The sequence below is a fragment of the Camelus dromedarius genome, chromosome 33 (genome assembly GCF_036321535.1).
Source record: "Camelus dromedarius isolate mCamDro1 chromosome 33, mCamDro1.pat, whole genome shotgun sequence".
NCBI classification, from domain to species: Eukaryota; Metazoa; Chordata; class Mammalia; order Artiodactyla; family Camelidae; genus Camelus; species Camelus dromedarius.
Genome location: NC_087468.1, coordinates 5,817,415 through 5,833,810, shown reverse-complemented (window position 1 = coordinate 5,833,810; position 16,396 = coordinate 5,817,415). Strand labels below are relative to the sequence as shown.

Here is a 16,396-nt window from a genome sequence, read left to right as displayed (position 1 = left end):
ACATCGTTTCAGCTACAAAAGCTTTCTTGGGAATGGTCTGCTCACAGACAGTCGGGGGGAACCTGTGCTTTGCTTTATTTTCCTAGTACTGGGACACGGTCTTACGTAACTAGGGAAATGATACTGTGATAGTATTATGCAATCTGGGACTTTCAGATTTCACCAACTGTCCCAGTAAAGACCTTCAGAGCAAACAGTAACACAAAGCGAGGCCCAGGACCCAGTCCGGACTGATCTGCTTGTTTAGTTGTCTCTTTAACCAGGAAGGGTGCTTCTTTAACTTGCACACTTTTACGGACTTCAGACTACTTAATTTGTTGCGTGCCCTCCATTTGCATTTGTCAGCTGTTTCCTCACAATTCAGTTCGGACTGTGCTGTTTTCTTTTCTTCTCTTTGGCTAGAAGTTCTGCAGTGCTGTGTCCTTCTGAGAGCATCGCCTCAGAATTGTGCACTGTGTTCGTTTGTTCCAGCACCGAGGAGCTGGGCCTTCGTTGCTTGGTTGAGGCGGCGTCTGCCAGCTCTCTCCACAGTGAAGTTACTATTCCTTCCGTTGCAATTAAAAGTCTTTTGTGTGTGGGGGCTAAAAAAAAAAAGATGATAGAAATTCTATTTACAAACCAAAAACAGACTCATGGACATAGAAAACAAACCATGGTTATCCAAGGGAAAGGATATAAAACACACACACACACATTTATATATACTATATATAAAACAGATAAACAAAAAGGATCTACTGTGTAGCACAGTGAACTATATTCAATACCTTGTAATAACCTATAATGGAAAAGAATCTGAAAAGAAACAATATATATGTATGTATGTGCTCAACTCAATCACTGTGCTAACAATGAAACTGACATTGTAAATCAACTACACTTCAATAAAAAATAAGATTTAAAAGAAGTCATTTGTGTGAAGATGCTTGGAGCCTATGTAAATAGTCTGTTTCCCCTCAAACTGTTCTCACTGGAAGGGGTTAAACTCTCCTTCGTGTACGAAAGTAACCTTCTCTGTGCCTCAGTCCTTGATGGGTTCTGTCTGCATCTCAGGCGTTGGTGCCCCTGTGGGTGCAGGGCTGGCACCGCAGTTTCAGGGCACTGGTACCCAAGTGCACAAAGAAACACCACAGCAGCATTTTTCATTTCTCTTGAGACGTCCTCTTTGAATAATAGATGATTTAGTAGTGTGTCGCAAACTTCTAGGTTTTGATAATATCTCGGTTATATGTCTTACTGATTTCTAGTTTGATAGAATTATTTTAAATTTGTTGCTCTTGGTTTCACAGCCCAGGATCGGGTCTTGGTCTGTGTTCCCGGGTTGCTTGAAAATAATCTGCTTCTGTTGTTAGGGAAAGTGTCCTATACGGGTCAACTTGACTCTGTTGGTTGATGGAGTAGAGCCGTTCTTTTCTGGTGTGTTAAAAATGATAGACCCAAAAGTAGTTCTCTGTCAACAATCAACTCATGAGCCAAGAGGGCAGCTATGTCTTTAGACCAGATAACTATTCTGCCTGGGTCTTTCTTGGGAGAATGAGAGAGCGCTATGAACAGAGGGAGCCTTTGTCAATGCAGAGCCAGCAACCGTTAGGCAGAGGAGAGGCTCTGCTTACAGATAACTTTGCCAAGTGTTTTAGTTTGGTTTCCCCAGAAGCAGACCTCGAGACAAGTGCAAGTTTTTGGAGGTGATCCCAGGAAACAGCAGTGGGAGGGGGGTTGGGGAAGGAAGGCCAGTAAGTGGAGGCAGCCAATAAAAAGCACATTGTGAAGCAAATAAGCATTGTGGGCGCCCAGAACTCAGTCCTGCGGGGCTTCCGTGGGTACCAGCATCGCACACAGCTCGGAGCATGATGCAGCAGGGGTTTTATGCATCAGTTCCTATCAGTCTCTGTTCAAGGGTGCGTGGGGGGTGGGGGGGGGTTGGGAGGGGGTGTTAATTCTTTGATGCTGGCTGAGAAGAATCCAGCTGCCAGAGAAAGTCTCCAGGCACAGAGGTGGAGTGATCACAGCTGGAAGCGAGCCTGGTGCGCTGCTCTGGTCAAGCCTGATGGACCATGAACAGAGCACACAGCATCAGCACCACCTGCCAAGCAGGTACCTAGAAGTCCCTACGATGCCCCACTGGCACATTCTGGCACAATCTAAAATCCCCAAGAAAAGAAATTCTTCTTTTAGCTGGAGCCCTGGCTCCGTGACTTTTCCTTCTATGGATTTGCAGGAACACTGTTAGGGAGGGTGCTTGTCTTCCCTCGGTCTTGTTTCAGCATCTTCACTGCCCTTTTTGAGAGCTTTCCCTGTTCCCATCTTCCTCAAGAACAGGTCCCAGTGCTCTCAGGGGACTCTACACCTCATCTCAGATGGTTTCAGACAAGCCCATGAGGAGACGTCAGCACTCCAGGCTGACTTACCTTCTGAGAGGGGAAGGAGTGAGTGTCTAAAGGCAATTCCAGGCTCCTGAGCCTCTGGGAGCAGCCACCCACTGCCGGACGCGAAGGGAAAACCAGCATCCATCTCCTCTGGCCTCGTCACACATGCCAGCCAGCAATTACAGGTGGGTCACCTCCTATGGCTGCTCTGGATCCACCCTACTCTGGCTTCAGCCAAAGGACTGACAGCATGCCTCTGAAGATTTGGTTGGGCATGTCAGCCATGTGGACGAGTGAATTAACATTAGGTCCCGGTGTTCTAATGCAGACACCTGGGAGGTGGAGGTCCATCCTTTCCTGAGACAGTTCCTCAGAATGCTTTGGGGGGAAATAATTTAACACCTCGGCTGGCTCCTCATCTGCCAAAACAATGGAAATAATATTGAGCTACCACACTGGGGCATTGTAAGAGTCTAGTGAAAATATAATTGTTTAATTTCCCCCATAATCACACAGGATGCTTTCCTGGCTGGGAACCACACGATGCATTATAAGAGGGAGGTAACATTTCTGCTCCTGAAAGGCTGGAAGCCTTAGAAAAATGTAAAAATATAAAGAAACCAATTTAAATGTGTGGAGGAGGCGGTGTCCCCTAGTCCCTGAAAGCCAATAGCAATTGTACCCCTTTTCCCTGTTTTATCTTGGCCTGAAATATAAGAAGATGGAAGCAAACAATGAAAATGCTTCTATTTTTATTTATTTATGTATTTTCTTTTATTTTTTGTTATTGGTTTAAGTTTTAAAGTTTGTTTTTGTTGAAGTATCTTTGGTTTACAATGTTGTGTTAATTTCAGGTGTACAGAATAGTGATGCAGCCATACGTACATATGTTCATATTCTTTTTCATCATAGGCTATTCCAAGCTACTGAATACAGTTCTCTGTGCTATACAGTGGGACCTTGTTTATTTTATACATAGTAGTTTGTATCTGCAAATCCTGAACTCTCAATTTATCCCTCCACACACTTTCCCCACTGGTAACCATAAATTTGGTTCCTATGTCTGAGAACCCATTTCTGTTTTGTAAAGAAGTTTGTTTGTGTCATTTGAGCACAGTTTTTAAATGCCTTAAGTCTATCTGGCAAAATACTTGCATGGTTAGAGACCCCATCGTCAGAAACCCTGAAATTCATTTGCATAAGAAGAAAATTTAAATGATCTTCCTCTGCCATTTCTAGTGACTGTCAAAAATGACATTGCTTTTGATTTAAGAAATAGGATTCAAAGCCAGTCTGTGAAACCAGGCCAAGACTTTCCCCAAATCTGGCTGAGCTTGAAGGAAACTAATTTTGGATAAGCACCAAGCATTTTGTTTAATATTCTTTTAATGTCAGACCAAGCGTTAATAAAAACAAGAAGTTGGTTTTAGGTATATACCTCCAATAGCCAAGATTCTGAATGATTCAGCAAACTATGTCCTTCATTTAGCACTTATATTGGTTGCCTGGGTCTGCTGTAACAAAGGACCACAAACATGGGGACTTAACACCAGCAGAAATTTACTCTTTCCCAGTTCTGGGGACCAGAGGTCCGGAGTCAAGGTTTTGGTAGGGCCTCCCCCCCCGAAGGCTCCCCTCCTCTCCTCTTTCAGCTTCTGGTGTCTCCAAGGGATCCTTCTAGTGGCTGTGTCTCTCTGGTCTCTGTCTTCACATGGCTGCCTGCTCTGTGTCCCTCATCTCTGATCCTGGTCTTTGGACTTAGGACCCATCCAGATAACCCAGGATGGCCTCACCTTGCAATCTCTAACTAAGTTGCATCTGCACAGGCCTTTTTTCCAAATAAGGTGACATTCATCAGTCCCAGGGGATTGAGACTTGGACCACCATTCAGTCCTTTCTCACATCTCTCTCTCTCTCTCTTGAATGTGTTTCTCTGGATTAAAACTGTAGTAAAAATTAAAACTATATCAGAAAAGCAAACATCTTTTCATCCTTTATTCACATTTTCCCTTCCCAGCATTTCCACTCTTTGAGGAGGTGATGTAACTCAAAGGCTTACACATCCCTGCAAATGCCTGTATTCTCTGCTTGAATGAGAGGCGTCCTCCAAGAGGCAAGGTGAATGTGTTTCTGCCCATTTCTACAGCAACTACCGGTAAGAGGACTGGAAGAACTATAGTTGTAGAGTGCAAAACTATGCCACACCTGATAGGCGACACTGCAGAAATTCTAGATGGCCTTAGGTTTGGTGAAGACTTTTTAAGACACAAAACCAAAAGCATGATCCATGAAAGAGAAAAAAATTATTAAGTTGGATTTCATTAAGTTTTTTTTAATTAGCTTTGCAAAAGACACTCTAAAGAGAGTGTCAAGACCCCCTGGGGGGAGATCGGAGCAAAGCACGGATCTGAGAAAGAACCGGTGTCCCAGGAACCCAACAGACTTTTCAAATGTAACAAGAAGAAAACAAAGATTCCAAATGAAAAATGAGCCAAAGTTTTGGATTCATCATTGGTGGTGGTGAGTCTCTAAAAAGGTTTTCTTCTTTATTAAAAAGTGGTGCAACTCCTTTGAGAGACCATTCTCTCTCTCCCAGGTCTTGGATTTTGCTGGATGAAGATGGGGAACTCAGACCCACTTCAGCCTTCCTGCAGCCCTGGGCGCACAAGCATGAGGGTAAAAGGAAACCAAATGGCAAAACAGACAGTGGAAAGAACATGGGTCTTCAGGGAAGTTGTTGTGACTCTCAGTTTTCCAAGCATCAAACCATTTGGTACCTGATTTCTCATTATGTGGCACAATAATTCCATTTATTGTTGAAATCAAACAGTTCAAAACATCCTAATTTGAACCATTTTAAAAATTGCTTGTGTTGTTTTGGTTTTAACAATTTAATAACTTTTTTAACAGTTAAGTTAGAAACCCAGCAGCATCATGCACTAGCGGGTTCAGAGCTGTTAAAGGTCAGGGTGGCTGCTGGCCTGGGTGTCGCTTCCAATCCCTTCTCTACTTGGAGGGGTGACCTTGGGCACCCCTCCCTTGTTATCCTACTTTCTTTACAAATGAGGAGGTCAGATAATAGTCTTAGAGTTCCATAATTCTTTTTTTTTAAAATTGAAGTATACTCAGTTACAATGTGTCAATTTCCAGCATACAGCATAATGTTTCAGTCATACATATACATACATACATTCCTTTTCATATTCTTTTTCATTATAGGTTCCTGCAGAATATTGAGTATAGTTCCCTGTGCAATACAGAAGAAATTTGTTTTATCTTTTTTTATACATAGTAGTTAATATTTGCAAATCTCGAACTCCCAGTTTATCCCTTCCCACCCACTTTCCCCCAGTAACCATAACTATGTCTGAGAGTCTGTTTCTGTTTTGTAGATGAGTTCATTAGTGTCTTCTTTTTTTCTTTTTTAAGATTCTACATATGATTGATCTCATATGGCATTTTTCTTTTTCTTTCTGGCTTACTTCAGTTAGAATGACAATCTCCAAGTCCATCCATGTTGCTGTAAATGGCATTATTTCATTCATTTTTATGGCTGAGTAGTATTCCATTGAATAAATATACCACAGCTTCTTTATCCAGTCATCTGTCGATGGACATTTACGTTGTTTCCATGTCTTGGCTATCGTAAATGGTGCTGCTTTGAACACTGGGGTGCATGTGTCTTTTCAAATTAGAGTTCCCTCCAGATATAGACCCAGGAGTGGGATTACTGGAACATAGGGTAAGCCTATTTTTAATTTTTTGAGGAATCTCCATACTGTTTTCCATAATAACTGCACCAAACTACACTCCCACCAGCAGTATAGGAGGGTTCCCTTTTCTTCACACCCTCTCCAGCATTTATTGTTTGTGGACTTTTTAATGATGGCCATTCTGACTGGTGTGAGATGAGACCTCATGGTGGTTTTGATTTGCATTTCTCTGATAATTAGTGATACTGAGCATTTTTTATGTGTCTATTGGCCATTTGTATGTGTTCATTGGAGAGTTCCATGTTTCTAATCAGAGTTCTTCTCTGGCCCTGCCTTTGTTGTCTGACTGGCTACAGGACGCTGGAACTCCACCGTCTCCAGGTCAGTGAGCTTCTGCCTTCAAGCTTTGCACGACTGTGAAAATCCGGGGTTAGTATAAATACTTGACATTTGCATAAAAGATAGACAGTTAGGACATTATAATGAAGTATAGCAGCTTTCTCTAAAAGGCAAACCAGAAAGTCTCATCCTGAGAAAGAAGAAACATGTGTTAATGTATTGCAGGGCAGGCATAGTAAACAGCAGAGCACTACATGCCAACGTTTCAAAATGCATTAGTCGCCAAGATCACGGTGAATAAAACAGGTGCTAGAATCCCTCTCTTCTCTGCATTTTTCTGTGTCCCTCTCAGTGTGTTCACTACTGCTAGCAAGGGATGACGGAGCAGTGGGAGTGTGACTCCTGGGATGTGTGAAGACGGGGAGAGGAGGAAAGAACAGCTGACAGCATTCATGGTCATCAGATGGACATAGTTATGAACAAGAGCCTCGAACACAGCCAAGACCAACAGGGCACGGGCTCTGTCCGAGAGCACTGAGCATTCCACAGACGATGGTCGTTCATCATCATCACGTGTTGAGGGGATGGAGGGACCCCTGGACAGACTTTACATGGGGACTTTCCCCAGTTTCAGAGACCCAGGGAACGTGTTCAACACCGTCATCCTCTGTAAGACCACCCCCCTCACACAGACTGTGGCTTCTCAAGGTGTGTCGATTAGGTAAGTTACCTTTGTCGCTTCAATCACCTCATCTACTAAATGGGGCTGATTTAATGAGTTGTCGTGAGGACTAAGGCACAGATGTGGACATAAAGGGCTTAGCACATTTATTGATACACAGCAGTCACTCAGTAAGTCAGAGCTACCATCAGGCGTGGCATGACTAGTATAATAGTAGCAGCATACATTACATCCTGGGCTTGTTTTGAGGCTTAAAGGACATAATGTATGTAAATTGCTTGGCCCCACACCTGGTGGAGTGAATCCTTAAAAATGTCAGCTGTCAGTGGTGGTGGTGGTGGTGATGGTGGTGGTGGTGGTGGCGATGGTGGTGGTGATATCAGGTGGTGGTGGTGATGATGATGGTGATGGTGGTGCATCCTAGTCCACTTCATGTCTTCTCACTGGAGGAGAAAGCCTCCCAAGTGCCCTCCCCCCACTGTCCCATTTCTCTCTAATTCTGCACTATTCTGTGACATAAGACAGTATGAGTTTTTATGTAAGAAACAGAAAGCAGTTTTCAAACAATTTTAGCTGCGAAGAGGGATCCACTCATCCAAAGGTTGCGTTTGATGTTTCCAAAGACCTGAGTGTTTCGCTGCCTGACAGTTCAGTGACAGGTAATTGGCTCGGCTCTTCCTTTTCAGTTTCCATCCGGGCGTTTGGCTCTGCTTGACAAGAAGAGAGCCTGAACGCTGCTCCTTTGTCTGCGCTGAAAGCTGTTTGCGAACATACTTGAAATCAAGCAACAAAGCCGTGTTCTTCCACTGCGCTTCTTTGCGCTGCGCAATCACTTTCGTATTCTTGAATCACGAAACAAAGCGCGATGAGTCACCCAGGTGGGACTCACAGCGCAGGAATCAGGAGCCCCACGAGGGTCTGATCCTCCGCTTTAATCGTATCTCAAACACACCCGAGTTACTGTTTGTAGTCTTGTTTCCTTGCTTCCTCTCCGCCCATTCCAGCCGTGAGATGAGGTTATGAAGAAAGAGAAAAATGAGGAGAGGAAAAGCTAAAAGGGGAAAAAAAAAACCTAGGAGTGAAATGGTACAGTTGAAATTCAGAATATATAGCCACAAAATGGTAAAAACAAACAAACAAACAAAAAAACATAAAACAAACATGTAGACTGATTGTTTTTTCTGCTTGGGCTCAAGGCTGCCTGTCTTCATTTGGAACAGGGAGGCAAAATTACTGTTGAACAGTAAACGAAAATACCAGGCTCGCCGACTTCCTTTAGTCTCGCTGCACTTGTTAAAGCTTATGTTCAACATCTTGCCCATCCAGAATCTAACATACGGACCCGTGGGTGAGAGAGCTGTGAGAACCTTCGCTTGTGCGGTCTGTGATTGCAAAGGCTTCAAAATAACCTGAATGTTAATGCTATTTTTTAAAAAATGACTTTTGAAAACCCCTATAAGAGGAAAGGAAAAACACCGTAGCCGAGACTTTCTTCAAGTCTCCAGGACAGGCTAAGATGGCCAGGAGGCCTCGGTAGAGTGCGAGGACCCCGAGGTGCCACAGCTCAGGAGGGGCCGATAGGCAGGCGCAGGTGCAGAGTCCGTGGAGAGAATTCCTGAGCCTGAGGCTGGGAGCTGCGCCATCTTTGAACTCTAACAAGGAATTTGTTCAAGCCTTTGGGGTGTGTGTGTGTGTGTGTGTGTCTGTGTGCGTGTGTATTTAAAGCTTGAGGAATGAACAACCTCTTTATTAACATCTCAAAAGTAAAACTTCCATTGGCACCATTGGGAACCTAGACATAGTTTCCTCATGGCCTCTATAAAGTCTGCATCCTTTGAAAGGAGGCAGCTAATGAGTTTAGGTCAAAAGCTGCAAAAGAAAGAAAAGATGACAAAGATTAGCAGCGGGGGAAGGGTATCCTGCAAAAAATTATTTCTTGGGAGAGGTGAAAATTATAAAACAATAAAATTTTCATTAATGTAGAAGAAATATCACTTTAAAAGCTATATAATGAAACAGAAATGCAAAACTCAGGTGAAAGATGAGGGCAGCAGCGGGGTGTGAAATGAAGGCTGACAGAACTCAGGACAGAAATATGAAAAGACAGTGAATCGTCACCAGAATGAGGATGGAACTGCGTGGAGTCCAAGGGCAAGTAAACACTAACAACCACAACAACAAAGCAACATGAAGAACAGAAATGAGAAAATTCAAAACAGAGAAAAAGTGTCAAAAGCAGTACAGAACACAGGCATGCAAGAAACCAGCCCAGGTACTTCTGAACACAGTATTTTGACTGTATACCTCGGACTAAAGATAAAAATAGACACACATACTGAATTCTAATTAGTAGCTTTGTGTTTCACATTTGGGTTACTAATTCTGAAACGATTTCTGGGTATTTTAGGATCGAGAAAATAGGTAAATGTATTGAGGATAATTGGCCCCGACCCCCCCCTCTCCTGTTGGAGGCCTGACTTACACGTAGGGGACGGGGCGTGGAGAGGAAAGTGTACCCCGAGGTGCGCAGTGGAACTGGAGGTGTCCGTGTAATCCCAGGACCGCACGTTCGCACGCACGCATGCACACACACACACATACACACGTGGACCCATCCATATGGTCCCCAGCTCTCCTTGCTGAGGGGGCCCGGGAACAGTCTGCCTCAGTTCACACGAGCACCCACATCTTGAGGTCTGAGAGCCATTCTCTAAAAAAATGGCTTGAAAAATGGCTTCCTTGGAGAACTGGCTGATTCTTGGTTTGTGGAGAGCAGAGCACAAGATGGGGGACAGAACATCCTTTTGTGCTGGGAGGCAAGGAGGTAAGCAAAGGATGGAGCCACGCCCAAAGACCCTGCAAGCCAACTTGGGGAGACAGTCCCACCGGTCAATTCTGAGACAATGTGAGCATCAAAAACTAATAATCATAGAAAGAAGCTGTTATCCGCTGACCACAATGAGAATCAGTCAATCTCTGAATGAATGAGTGAAAAGGAAACACTCCTCCTTCCTGCAGAAAACCAACAAGAGAAGTAGATGGGACCCAATTGTGCTAGGAAACCGCTGTCTGACGCCTGTTGTTTCCGACCAGATTGGTGGGAGGAAGGGTAAGGCTCATAAGCATCTTGTTTCCATCCAAATGTCTCCCCACAAGATATTCGTTACCGGCAAAGGAAAACAGTAGGAGCGTGACCCCTGAGGAGCCCGGCAGACATCACCTCCCCCAAAGGACGGAAGTTAACGTCCCACAGGACACGGTCACATATCTCAGCCATGACTCACCGAGATCACGTCTCTTCTGTGGTGTTTCTGCCCTGACACGTAACCTGCAGCTGATCACAACAGAACACCCAACTGCCCACAGTGAGCGACCATCTCAAAAACAGCAGATGAAATTCATCAAAGAAAGAGAAGTGTAAGAACACTTCAGAGTGTAGGAGACGCAAGCGCTGATGACTAACTGATGTGTGACCCTGGGCTGGAAGGGGCGGAGCGGGCGGCTTTTCCTGATGGACATTATTGAGACAATCGATGACAGTTGAACACACTGTGAATTACACAACAGTATTGTATGAATGCCAGTATTGTATCAATATTAAATTTCCTGGATTTGAACAATGTTCTGTGGTTTTATAAAAAAAAAATAGCCTTGCTGTTAGGGGAATAGACTGATGCATTTAGGGTGAAAGGGTGCAAATAAAAATATATGTAAGAGAGAGAAGAAGACAGAGAATGCACAAATCACCAAGCAAATGGGGCAGAATATTAGCAATTGGTGAATCAGGGTAAAAGAACGGGTCTACTATGCTTGCAACATTTCTGCTTGAAATTTTATCAGGATAAAAACTTAGAAAGAGAGAAATGAACAGAGGCTGTAGGCAAAAGAGATCCAACATGAGAGAGGCTGAAAAAGAAAACCAAGGTAACAGAACTGAAAAATGTATTTCAATACGTGACCTCAAGGGTAAAGAAAGACTTTTAATGCAGCAGGGCAAACTAAGACATGGGGAAAAATCAAGATAATTTTGCTTTTTTTTTTTTTTCCACAGTAACTTGTGCAGCAGGATGAAGATGGCTAAAGAAATGAGGAGGGAGCGAAGGCTTTCGTATCATCGAACTGTCCTTCAGGTGTGAAGGCTACAGGCAGATAGTTTAGAACTTGTGCAAACTCAGGAGAACACTGCTCCTGGGAGCTCATCCAAGGAAGCTGTTGGAAGACACTCTTCAGTGAACCAAGAGATGTTAGAGAAACCACAAGGAGACTTAAGTAAGGATTGCACATTTAGGAGTAAAAACCAAGACTAACTCAAATGCTGGTGCTGGGTAACCTAATGATGTAGAAATGGTGACACTGAATCAGGAAAAGAGAAAAAGGGAAAGAAATCGAGAAAAAAAAATTATCTTACTTATAATAACCTGAGTCAAAGGATCAATTTTAAGACTGACACGTTTGGTACTAGATGTACAACATTGAGAAAGATATGAAATTGCACATGGAAAAATATTTTAAAAAAGAATTATGAGGGAGATTCTGAAACAGAAAGGCAGTGGGCAAGAGTTACGCTTAAAAGACATAAAAAGATACAGAGACAGATAAGTTAAGACAGCATGGTATTGTTGTCTAACTAAATAAACCAATGGGAAACAAAAAAATTAGAAGAAAAACTCCAGAAATTGACCCTAGTTCAAATTTTGCACATGATAAATGAAGAAGGACAAAATAGTCTACAATTTGAGATGTTATTATTGGGCAGACATCTGGGAAAAAGCGAAGGTTTATCCCACATCTGAAATAGGGCTGAGGTTATGCTGCAGGAAGAGGGACCTAAAATCTCAGTGGCTTCATTGACTCTAATTTCATCTAACAAAGCTTTATTACTCATTCGTGTTCTTTATCCATCATTGAGCAGAGTGGGCAATTTGCAATTTTTATGAATATCTGAAGCTATTCGAAAAATTTTAAACAGTTCATTAAAAAAAATCCAAATCCTGTCTCTTACCCTGAATGGCTGCCTTCTCTGAAGGGGGTGGGGAGCCACATAGTTTGGGGGTGTCTGTCCCCTGAACGTGCCCTCCCTTGGGACGGACGGGGTCCCTTGTCTTGTGTCCCGCACACCCTGGTCAGTGGGAGATGCACAGGCTGGGGGATTAAGCCGTTTCTGTGTGTCTGTTGCTTTCCTGAGGTCCCTGGATATGCTCATCAATCCATCTCCCAGTGACCCCCGAGTTCCTGGCCCCTGTTTTGACCTCCTTTCTGCCGCTTACAATTTGATTTATTTCTGACGAAGAATCAAAGTGTGTTAGTTCTGGAAGGAAGCTTAGACCATCTAGGCAAATCCTTTTGAGTTCATAAAACATGAAAGAGCCCCCTAGTAACAGAGGGCTCACCGCTCATCTTGACCTCGAGGGGAAGCTGACCCCCAGCCGGCCCCGCAGACCTGGAGGTCCAGGCCGGCCCTGGCCCCTCCTCCACCAGCTGGTCACTCCAACAGCAGCTCCGTTTAGAATTCCTTATGTGTGTTGTGCATACACACGGACCTACAAGTCTGCGTGTGTGTTCTGTGGAGTCTCGAATCAATTTACACACAACGTTTTTTTGAGGATATCTCACAGAAGAACTATTTTTTCAAATCTTTTGGAGTAAATGGAAGATAAAATACTTACCTGGCTCCTTTTCCTTTGGCTGTAAAAGCCCCTAAAACTTATTTTCAAGAGAAAGGTTCAGATCGTGTGCTTTTGATTTGTTAGTTAATGCAGCAGAACATAAAAAACAGAAAATATTTTGACTTTCAAGCGTGGGTCTGAATTTTCCCTTAGAAACAGAGGTTGCAGTTTTCTTCGTGGAAATGCACTGCAGAATATTGTACATCTGAATGACTCTTTGACTGTGTTGATTCCTCCTCTGGGTGCTCTGGTGAGAGGTGGGAAACAGATCTCAAGGAAAGCGATCTGAATTCAGAGCTGTGCTTTGGGTAAGGTGTTGCAGGCTCTCAAAATAATATGTTGACCCTAGAGTGTCTGCAAATTGTCTGTGGCAACCCCAATGATTGTAATATAAATGGAGACGTTGCTGAAAATATGCTGCTTGTATGAGCATGGGATTTTTTGCCTCTTCTGACATATATTTGAAAATATGCAAGCTGGCAATGTGCAAATGATTTCAAAAATCATTTTAGACCAAAAAAAGAAGACAAATCAACTAGCGCCTCCCTGAAACAGTTCCATTAAATCTCAGGGTGGGTTTCAGAAATGGAAGGAAAATACATGGGACTTGAACTGTGTGTTGTACACAGGAACTTACAGGGACTTCTTTGTTTTATTTTATTTCCCCTCTGCTTTCACTTTTGTTTAAAAATACACACAGGGCAGAAGTCAAAATTGTAACAGTTATTTCCATAGGAGATGAGATTATTAGTGAGTTTTTTTTTTTTTGCTACTTTTCTTTGCTTATTTTATTAATCTCTAAACATTTTGCAATTAATATGTATCACTTTTGTGATAAAATAGTTTTTTTTTACATGTGCAGACTTGTTGTTTTTTAATGGGTTTATTGTTTTTGTTATTTTATTTTATTATATTTTCGACCATTTTTTAAATTGAAGTTTGGTTGATTTACAATGCTGTGTTAATTTCTGGTGTATAGCATAGTGATTCAGTAATACATACATATACATGTTCTTTTTCATACTTTTTTCCATAGTGACTTTTTAAAATACTGCTTTTTAATGCCTCTCAGAGCTCAGAGGCAATCTGCCTAATGTTTATCCTGATTCCTAATTCCATGGAAGTACTGCAGCAGGATTATCATCACTCACATGGCAAGGAAAAGCGCGTCTGTACCTCAGTTCTGTTACCTCTTCTGATTTTCAGCTTTGAGAAAAAGGTACTTTGCAAATTGTAACTGTTTCCAAGAACTAAGCATGTTAAAGCAGGTCCAGGTCATCTTTTTGGTGAAAAGAATTGATAAATTCTGTACTGGGAGGAGAATGAACAAACACCATCATCATAAGCATGTGCATGGACGGATGTCACAAAGAGCTGGCTGAGGGAGGCAGCGGGGAAAGGAGCACACTGAGTAATCCACTTGTGTAAGGCTCAGAGCCAGCTCGTGGGGGCCGGTGAGGACTGCCCCTGGGGGACAGCGACAGAGATGAGTGTGACAACCCTCTGCGCCCTAGGCTGCTCTGACATTCCGTTTCTTCACTGAGGTGCTGGTTGCACAGGGGTGCATTTTGGTGGGAATTAATAGAGCGGATTGCACTTAGGAAACAGGTACCTCCCTCTCTCTGTGCATGACGTGTTTCAGTGAAAAGGTTCTTGAACACAATCAGTCTGACGGTCAAGATAGATGACTTTCAGCCTCAGGTTCTTCGTAAAGCCAATGTATGTTTGATCAATGAAACTTAAGTTATCATTAAACACATTAGAAGATTTGCCTGGATTTTAAGATGGTCCCTTCAGATGTTAGCTATGCCATCTGTGATTACTGGGGTCTTCACCAGGCAGTGATCTCAGGAAGCCACTTGCTCCAAATTCCAGTGATTCTAAACAAAATTTCACTGCATTTTTTTAAATGTTGGTTGTCAAAAGCATTTTAGGTGTATTGAAGTCCAAGGGTATTTTGTATAAAACTCAGAGGATGGAATCTTGGTTGCCTGGAAATGCTACTGTAGAATGAGCATTATGCATTCCTGTTTCAACCAAAGTGAAACTGCTTTGTAGATACAATATTCTCTTAAGGGAAAGGGCCAAAAGCATCTTACTGTGTTTTTATTATGTTGATTTCTAAAACCTATCCAACTCCTGGCATTAAATTCAGCTCAGAGAGAACTTACTGTGAACTAGGGGACACTAAATTTTTTCATTAATTCTGTCCAACCTTCTTTAAAGCAAACAAGCAGAGCTGCACTGAGAACGGGATTTTTGGCTTGGCACGTGAATAAAACTGGCATTAGTGAAAATGGCTATTAAGGACTAAAAATAGTCCAGATTATCTATCATTTCCATTTTTAAAAGAAGGGCACTTAAAATTGATCCTGAAACGTAACATTTAGCATCATTACACAGTGTACACACTTAAGCAGTTCTGAAAATACTTAGCAGACAGCCTGGAAGCTCTTATCGCAGTAGACCGCTGCACGTTCAGAAATCTGTCCATCATCTAGTTGTTGCCGTAGCAACAGCCTAGTTCCAGCCAGAGAACAGGTCCCTTGTGCTGGCTCACGCGGAACCCTAAGCTTGCCCCCTCCCCTCACTGTCCAGCCATAAACCTCCATCTCCAGTCGGGGCATAACATCGTACCAAGAGATGCGGCTCTGGTGGCTGTGAATGAGGGCACGGCCTTTTCTGCTGCCCCTTGTTTGTCTGCTTGCAAGTTAGTAATGATGTCTTACCAAGGAGACGCTTTGTAATTACTTCAGATGCTTTGGGTTTTGATCAAGATTCTATATTAAGAGAAGCAATTTTACATAATTTAAACATAATTTTCGCCCTTTCTCTGCTGCTGGAAATCTTGTTACCATCTCCTGGTTGTCATCAGGCCCCATGATGCCTGCAGGGGGGGGTTGGATGCCGTCCATGGAAATTCCTGCTAATGTTCTCCAGATGGGATGGGCTGATGGTGGTTTCCTGGCCGGAAGTGTGCTCTGAGTGGTTAGGAAGAGGCCCTCGTTGGCATGTCTGATACTGGCCCCATGTCCTCCCATGTTCCAACATGTGGATTTAATTCTGAGTCAGAATACTGCAAGGAGGGCTGTTTAGGGTCCTACGTAAGAGCTCAAGGTCATATACTTGAATAACCCCAGCAGGCATTGCATGTTTCTCTTTAGATCCACGAGGCTTCTTGCCTCTAAATGCCCTTCAAAAACCTCCCTCAATGAGCAGACAATTAGAAATCTATCTTTGTATGATGGAGCTATGGGTTGTTATATTTTTATCTCTTCTTCAATTTTCTACAACCATGACACGTTTATTGAATAATATAAAATAATTCTATCTTATTTAAATCACCCGAATTTTTCAAAAATTTTTTCAAAAAAGAAGTTGCCAGACTGGAATAAAGAATTCTTGACTTCCTTCATCAAACCTCATCCAATGTTAACATTTCCTACAATCACAGTACAGTTATTAAAAAGCTCACTTATTAATTGGAATTCTACAGTAATGAGGAGCTTTCCCTACCCCTCATTTATCTATCTTTTCTCTATCTATCTATCTATCTATCTATCTATCTATCTATCTATCTATTCTATTCTATCTCCCATCCATCCATCCATTCATCTTATGTCAGTATGC

General features: G+C 42.7%; 1 long non-coding RNA gene across 1 annotated transcript; it reads left to right on the top strand.

Annotated features, from left to right (window-relative positions):
• The first annotated feature begins 5,001 nt into the window (after positions 1–5,001).
• On the top strand, positions 5,002–7,112 carry LOC135319877 (uncharacterized). Its single transcript, XR_010378872.1, has 3 exons — positions 5,002–5,139; positions 6,436–6,508; positions 6,771–7,112. It is a non-coding gene; the product is annotated as an uncharacterized LOC135319877 (long non-coding RNA).
• The last annotated feature ends 9,284 nt before the right edge of the window (positions 7,113–16,396 follow it).